Genomic DNA, 8596 nt, shown 5'->3' with positions numbered 1-8596 from the left:
AGAAGCCAATCTTGAAATTTTTCTGAAATTTTCAAAAACCTACTTTTTAAGGACCAGTTCAGGTCTGAAGTCACTTTGTGAGGCTTACATAATAGAAAAAAATGACCACATTCAAGGTATTCAAAACTGATTTTTACAAACTTTGTTAACCCTTTAGGTGTTCCACAAGAATTAATGGAAAATAGAGATACAATTTCAAAATTTCACTTTTTTGGCAGATTTTCCATTTTAATAATTTTTTTCCAGTTACAAAGCAAGGGTTAACAGCCAAACAAAACTCAATATTTATGGCTCTGATTCTATCGTTTACAGACACACCCCATACAGTATGTGGTCGTAAACTGTGGTACGGGCACACGGCAGGGCGCAGGAGGAATGGAATACCATACGGTTTTTGGAAAGAAGATTTTGCTGGACTGGTTTTTTGACACCATGTTCCATTTGAAGGGCTTGATGCACCCCTAGAGTAGAAACTCCAAAAAAGTTACCCCATTTTTGAACCTACGGGATAGGGTGGCAGTTTTGTTGGTACTAGTTTAGGTTACATATGATTTTTGGTTGCTCTATATTACACTTTTGTGAGGCAAGGTAACAAGAAATAGCTGTTTTGGCACAGTTTTTATTTTTTGTTATTTACAACATTCATCTGACAGGTTAGATCATGTGGTATTTATGTAGACCAGGTTGTCACGGACACGGCGATGCCTAATATGTATACTTTTTTTTATTTATGTAAGTTTTACACAATGATTTCATTTTTTAAACAAAAAAAATCATGTTTTAGTGTTTCCAAGTCTGACAGCCATTGTTTTTAGGTAACGTATGATTTTTGCGGGATCAGATGATGGTTTGATTGGCACTATTTTGGGGTGCGTATTACTTTTTTATCGCTTGCTATTACACTTTTTGTGATGTAAGGTGACAAAAAATTGCTTCTTTTTACACTGTTTTTATTTTAATTTTTTTACGGTATTCACCTGAAGGGTTAGGTTATGTGATATTTTTATAGAGCAAGTTATTACGGACGCGGCAATACCTAATATGTATACTTTTTTTATTTATGTAAGTTTTACACAATGATTTCATTGTTGAAACAAAAAAAAATCATGTTTTAGTGTTTCCGTAGTCTGAGAGCCATAGTTTCTTCAGTTTTTAGGCGATTATCTTGGGTAGGGTATGATTTTTTGCGGGATGAGATGACGGTTTGATTAGCACTATTTTGGAGTGCATGTGACTTTTTGCTTGCTATTATACTTTTTGTGATGTAAGGTGACAAAAAAATGGTTTATTTAGCACAGTTTTTTTTTTTTTGTGTCCATCTGAAGGGTTAGTTCATGTGATATTTTTATAGAGCCAATCGATACGGATGTGGAAATACCTAATATGTATACTTTTTTTATTTTTGTAAGTTTTACACAATAACATTTTTTTTAAAAAACAAAAAAAATGATGTTTTAGTGTCTCCATATTCTGAGCCATAGTTTTTTTTTATTTTTTGGGTGATTGTCTCAGGTAGGGGCTAATTTTTTGCGGGATGAGGTGACGGTTAGATTGGTGCTATTTTGGTGGGTATAAGCCTTTTTTCTCGATTGCTGTTGTACTTTTTGTGATGTAAGGTGTAATAAAATTGTTTATTTTGCACAGTTTTTATTTTTTATTTTTTACTGTGTTAATATGAGGGGTTAGGTCATGTGATAAGTTTATAGAGCTGGTTGATACGGACACATCGATACCTAATATGTCAACTTTTTCCCCCCCCCCTATATTTTACCTTTTTTTTTTTTACTTTATTTTGGGAAAAATACTTTTTTGTTTATTTTTATTATTATTTATTATTAAAGCGCTGTTCATTCCATAGCGCTGTGCATATGAGAAGAGATATACATACATAATACAGACAATTGCACTAATCATAAACAAGACAAGTTACAAACTGGTATAAAAGGAGAGAGGGCCCTGTCTGTGAGGGCTTACAATCTACATGGTAGGGGAGAAGGACACAGTAGGAGAGGGTGAAGTTCATCGTGGTGGTATAGAGGCAGCAGGGTCACTGGTTGTAGGCTTGTCTGAAGAGGTGGGTTTTCAAGTTTCTTTTGAAGGATTTTACTGTAGGTGAGAGTCTAATATGCTGGGGTAGCGAGTTCCAGAGTATGGGGGGTGCACGGTAGAAATCTTGGAGTCGATTGTGGGAAGAGGCGATAAAAGGAGAGGAGAGAAGGAGGTCTTGTGAGGATCGGAGAGTGCGTGTGGGGATGTATCGGGAAAGTAGCTCAGAGATGTAAGGAGGGGACAGGTTATGGACGGCCTTGTATGTATTTGTTAGTACTTTGAAGTGAATTCGCTGGGCAATGGGGAACCAGTGAAGGGATTGGCAGAGGGGAGAGGCAGAGGAGTAATAGGGTGAGAGGTGGATTAGTCAGGCAGCAGAGTTGAGGATAGATTGAAGGGGTGCGAGAGTGCTATATGGAAGACCACAGAGGAGAATGTTGCAGTAGTCTAGGCGGGAGATGATGAGGGCATGTACAAGCATTTTCGCAGATTCAAAGTTAATGAAAGCGCGAATGGGGGAGATGTTTTTGGTGTGGCAGGTGGTGGAAAGGGCTTGAATGTGTGGTCGGAAGGAAAGGGCATAATCCAAGGTCACTCTAAGGCAGCGGACTTGGTTGACTGGGGAGAGTGTGCAGCCATTGATCGTGATAGATAGGTCTGTTGGGGGGGTGAGCAAGATGGGGGAAAGATGATTAATTCTGTTTTATCCATGTTAAGTTTTAGAAAGCGAAAGGCGAAGAAGGATGATATAGCAGATAGACATTTTGGGATTCTTGATAGTAAGGTGGTGACTGGTGATGTCTGGACCAGAGAGGTAGATTTGTGTGTTGTCAGCAAAGGAGTGATACTGAAAGCCATGGGATTCTATGAGCTGTCCCAGGCCAAAAGTGTAGATAGAGAAGAGCAGGGGTCCTAGGACAGAGCCTTGTGGGACACCAACAGAGAGGGAAGTAGAGAAAGTGTTAATAGGTGAGAATAGGACAGGGCATGAGGTATCTGTGTGTGTTTGGGAAGGAAGCATTTTTTGTTGTCAAACAGGTTTGTGCAAGCGGTCAGATGAGAAGGTAAGCTGGAGGAAGAGATAAATAGTTCCTTGCTGGGTGAATCGATGTGGGGGTATTTCAGGAGGTTGTGGAAAAGTGGGAAGAGTAAGATGAAAAATTGAAACATTGTTTGCATTAACTATGTCTGTAATTACCTGTGGTCCCCTCCTGGTCCAATTCTGGTATAATTCAGTATGTGCACTTAAGAGTTGCGCTTGAGAGGTGTTGCATTTGGAAACACCAAGGTCTGGAAGACCAAGGAACTTAGATTTATACCACGCAGTGTTCAATCAGGTGTGAACAAGAGGGGAGGGGGCTAATTGAAACTTTTTAATTGAAACTTTTAATTTTTGGGGGGGAAAACTTTCTTTTTTCAACTTTTTTTTCACTTTATTTTTTGTCCCACTTTGGGACTTCAACTTTTGGGGGTCTAATCCCCTTTACAATGCATTCCAATACTTCTGTATTGGAATGCATTGGCTGTATGAGTAATACAGTGTGTATTACTCATACAGCTTCCGGCCTGTGAGATCCAGGGGGCTGGATCTCACAGGCTTGTCTCCGGAAGGCAGCGCCGATGCCTAAGGAAGGCATTGCGCTGCCTTCCATGCCATCGGGTCCCCCCTACAGCCGCATGGGGACCCGATGGCACCGCCGCCCGCCGCCACCCGCAACATGTAAAAGCCGCAAACCGCAGGTCTGAATTGACCAGGACATCATGCCTACAAGTACGTCATGTGTCCGCAAGAGGTTAAAAAGTGGGTTTTGGCTTCTAAACTTCTAAGCCTTCTAACATCCCAAAAAATGAAAATGTAATATACAAAATGATTCAATCATAAAGTAGACATATGGGAAATGTAAAGTAATAACTATTTTAGGAGGCATCACTATCTGTTTTAAAAGCAGAGAAATTGAAATTTAGAAAATTGTGAATTTTTCCCAATTTTTGATAAATTTGGTATTTTTTTATAAATACAAATGAAATATTTTGACTTCATTTTACTACTGTCATGAAGTACAATATGTGACTAGAAAACATTCTCAGAATGTCTTGGATAAGTAAAAGCATTTTAAAGTTATCCCCACATAAAGTGACACATGTCAGATTTGCTAAAAAACGGCCTCGGATTTAAGGTGAAAAATGGCTCGGTACTGAAGGGCTTTTTTCTTTGTTGTGTGTTTTTTTTGTCAATATTAATTTCAGTATTAGTAATAGAGGTATCTTTCTGACACTTTTAATACTATAACTGGGTCTTAGTGTCAGCCAGGGTTGTTTTTCCACCCCAAGACTGACAATAACACCCCCTTTATTACCTCGGTACCCAAAGCCCCAGGGGTGCCAGGAAGGTCTGGGTTGCCATCAGGGGGGAACTATTTAATTTGATGGTTTTGCTCCTGGGGTTGCTGTGGGCTAGTATGTTTAGGGTGGGAAGGGGCCAATAACCATGGACCTTCCTATCCTGATAATGTTGGCTCCTATAGGGGGGAACCTATGTAATAAAATAAAAAACGGCACAATTATGACGTGTGGTCCCACCATTTTTTTTTTATAAGTAGCCAAGGATAACCAGCAGCTGGGGGCTGACATTATCATGATAGGAAGGTCCATGGTTATTGGCCCCTTCCCATCCTAAAAATAACAGCCCACAGCCACCCTATGAACAAAACCATCAAATTAAATAGTTCCACCCCTGACTTCAAACCGGCTCTTCCTGGTACCCCTGGAGCTTTGGGTACCGGGTTAATAGTAGGGGTGTGATTGTCAGTTTGGGGTGGAAAAAAAAACCCTGGCTGACACTATGTAGTACCGTCAGATGTGCCGTCGATATGCAATATGAGACATGTTTATATGATATATTGAGATTCCTATCTCTCATTGCCACAGTCACTAATACATATGTAGGTTGAAAATATGGACAGAGGCTGATGGTACACCTGAGGTTTCCACAAAGTACACCACCTCCTTTTTCAACAGAACCCCAATTAATTTTTTCTGAATCATCTGATTCTTGATATCCCTGTACCACCAATACAGGTGTCTTCTATTTAGGTTTACATACGTATTTCTTATATATATTTTTGTAATGTGTATTGTACACCGCTGTTGTATGTATGACATTTCACATTGCCCCCTGATAAACTATTGCCTAATGGGGAAACGTGTTGGGACTTTGGAGTAGGGTATGCAACATTTCTGTAGATTTACTGTAAGTACTCACCTAATCATCATATTACTTGTACTTATTGTGGTTTATACATTAAGAGCCCTTTACAAGGGCCAAGAATCACATAGATTGATGATCTAGTGGTGTAAATGTACTGCCGATTACCGGACAGCAGATCATTCTGCATAAACGCAATCTGCTGCTGGGAAATAACAAGCAATGGCATTTTAGCTCCTCCCTAAACTCTGAAGGAGATCATGCATATAAATGCAGCCTTCTCCTCCACCAGTGAGCAGAAGATTGTTGGGAAGGAATGCTTCTTTCCCGACAATCTGCTGTAATATCGTCCCATGTAAAGGGACCTTTAAATGTATATTAAATGTGTTTGGTTTGATGACTGACTAGTGGTGCCTCTGTATGTGTATCCACTAGCTGGGGCCTCCTACTCTGGTGAATCCCTATACCTGTTTTATTATTATTTTTTGTTCAGATTGTTGTTATTACATCAGGAATTATATGCAGTTTGGTTAACCCTGCTTGGCTTGACCTAATGGGACAAGATGAGCAATTTATTGAGGAAATTATTTAAAAAAAAAATATTAATCAGGGTACAGCTGGGGTCAATATGGTTTGGGATGCGGTCAAGGCCTATGTGAGAGGGTTATTGAATAAAAAGATTATTCACTTAAAGACGGGCTTTAAAAAGAAAGAACAGGGGCTAATGGCAACAAAAAAGCCCAGAACAGGGATCTGTTTGTGAAGATCAGAAATTATTGGGAGGGTGGGAGACCTGGGAAATAATTGGCAAAAATTTTGAAAAATATGGATAAGACGAAAAAGGTCGTTGCGATCCGTAATAAAGGAGGTACAATTTGCTATGGACCAGATAAGATCCTGGAAGTGTTCAGGGATTATTATTATTATTATGAACATTTATACTCCTCACAGTCACTACCAGATCGTATGGGTTTATTAGGCTTTTTGGAAGATATTAAATTCCCAAAACTTAGCTCAGAGCAACAGTTGAAGTTAGATCAGTCTATTACAAGTAAGGAGGTGATGGATGCACTTGCTGAATTTCCATTCGGTAAGTCCCCGGGTCCGGACGGACATCCCCTAGAACTATTCAAAAGAGACAAAGAGCTTTGGGTGAAGAGATTATTGGAGGTTTTCTCTTATTCAAGGCAAGTGGGTCAGTTGCCCCCCTCAATGGGGGAGGCAACTATTGTATTAATCCCCAAGCCGGGTAAGGATCTTTTGGATCAGGGTTCTTACCATCCGATATCACTAATAAACAATGATTGTAAAATATTGGCTAGAATTCTTTCAAAAAGATTGAGAGGGCTGATCAAGAACTTAGTGCATGAGGACCAAAATGGTTTTATCCCGGGAAGATCAACGTCTCTCAATCTTTGCAGGGTTTTTGCTAATATACAAATGGACAGTGAATGAGGACGGCTCTCTTTCCATTATTTCACTGGATGCATTGCAGCATTTGACAATGTGGAATTGGAGTTTGTCTGGGAAATATTAGAGCGTTTTGGGGTAGGACCGGAATTCATTGGGTGGATGAGGATCATATATAAGGAACCTAGAGCAAAGATTTTTGTTAATGGACAACTTTCACAGGTTTTGAGTATTAAGAGGGGTATGAAACAGGGGTGTCCTCTCTCCCCCCTACTCTTTGCCCTCGTTATAGAACCTTTAGCTATTAAGATTAGGCAGGACCAGCAGCTTCGGGGGTTTGGATTACGGGGGACAGAGGACAAGGTCTCATTATATGCAGATTATCTTTTTGGAGGGGATACCAATAAGGATTTGGGGTATGTTATGTTAATATTGGGAGAATTTGGTAAGTATTCAGGTATAGTAATTAATTGGAGTAAATCAACTCTATTACCGCTAAATGAGAGTGTGAGGATGAAGGAGGATAAATTGAGATTGCTGGGCCCTTTGGATAATTTCAAATATTTGGGCATTCAGATTGCAAGCGATCCATCTAGATTTACTGAACTTAATTTGATTCCGCTATTAGGTAGAATCAAAGGTAGAATTAAGATATGGAATATGCTCCCTTTAAGTAAAGCAGATAGGATAGCTCTGATCAAAATGGTTGTATTACCCCAATTATTATATCCCCAGCGGAATGCCCCCATTGTTCTTGGTAATAAGATTTTTAAAGAAATGGAAAAGCTGTTGAATGAGTTGATATGGTCAGGAAAGAGAGTTAGGAAAAAGTTAACTTGGTTTACTAGAGCTTATGAACATGGGGGTTTGGAAGTTCCAGATATAAAGTTATATTATCCTTCAACAAAAATTGCTGGGATAATGAACTGGGAGCATGTCGACTGTTTGCAATCTCTTGTGAGGAAGAGTGAGGGACCTATGTCTAATATATTTGCATTACTTGAAGTAGGTCAATTGAACAATATAGGGTTATATAAACTTCCAATAGTAAAGTTAGAAGATACAACCATTCTGGCAGGGTCTCATACAGATGATTAGAGATATTTTTGGGGTTAAACCGTCGCTCTCAATTCTTAGTTGTGTTTTGGGTGAGCTACAGTGTAATTTGACGAAAGCCATGGAGTATATGGTATATAAGTCCTTTTTTATGGCTCGTCTATTAATTGCTAGGAATTGGATAGGATCTGCTGTGCCCACGACTAGGGAATGGATAAATGTGATGACTGTAAACAGGTCTGTTGAAAAAGTGGGTTATATCAGGCAAAATACAGTGCCTGTTTATGATCGATTGTGGTGAAAATGGGAGGTTCACCAATAAGACTTAAATATCCTTTTTTTTTTTCTTCCCGCTACCAAGGGGGGGGGGGGGGGATTATCAAGGAATATACGGTATTTGTGCGAAAAATATTAGTAAATTTATATGTTTGGGGGAATTATTAAATGTATGTAGTATATATATGTGGGGAAAACAAAGGAAAAGGAAAATATTTATATGTTTGTATGATATTGGTTTGTTTTATGTTTTTGAATAAAGAAATATTATAAAGAGAAAGAAAAAAAAATTATATGCAGTTTACTCTCTGGAGATCAGTGATCTGTTATTTTTTTTAAAGATATGATCAGTGATTTGTGTCTTCTTCATATGAAGCCTGACATATGTGAAGTGGTCTAGCTATAGACACTGGAGCAGTCACTGGCATATTTCCCCTTAACAACTTACAGCAAAAACAATTTATATTTTATATGCATACAGCAAAGTCATGTTAGGAGTCTGTATTGAGACACATACGCCATATTAGGCACCATCCTAGAGCCATAGGCAATCGGCTAACATCTGTACAGCACCATATCATTCTTTATGGGGAGAATAAC

This window comes from Bufo gargarizans, chromosome 2 (assembly GCF_014858855.1).
Source record: "Bufo gargarizans isolate SCDJY-AF-19 chromosome 2, ASM1485885v1, whole genome shotgun sequence".
Taxonomy (NCBI): domain Eukaryota; kingdom Metazoa; phylum Chordata; class Amphibia; order Anura; family Bufonidae; genus Bufo; species Bufo gargarizans.
The sequence above is the reverse complement of the archived record's forward strand: the minus strand, read 5'-3'. Positions refer to the sequence as shown.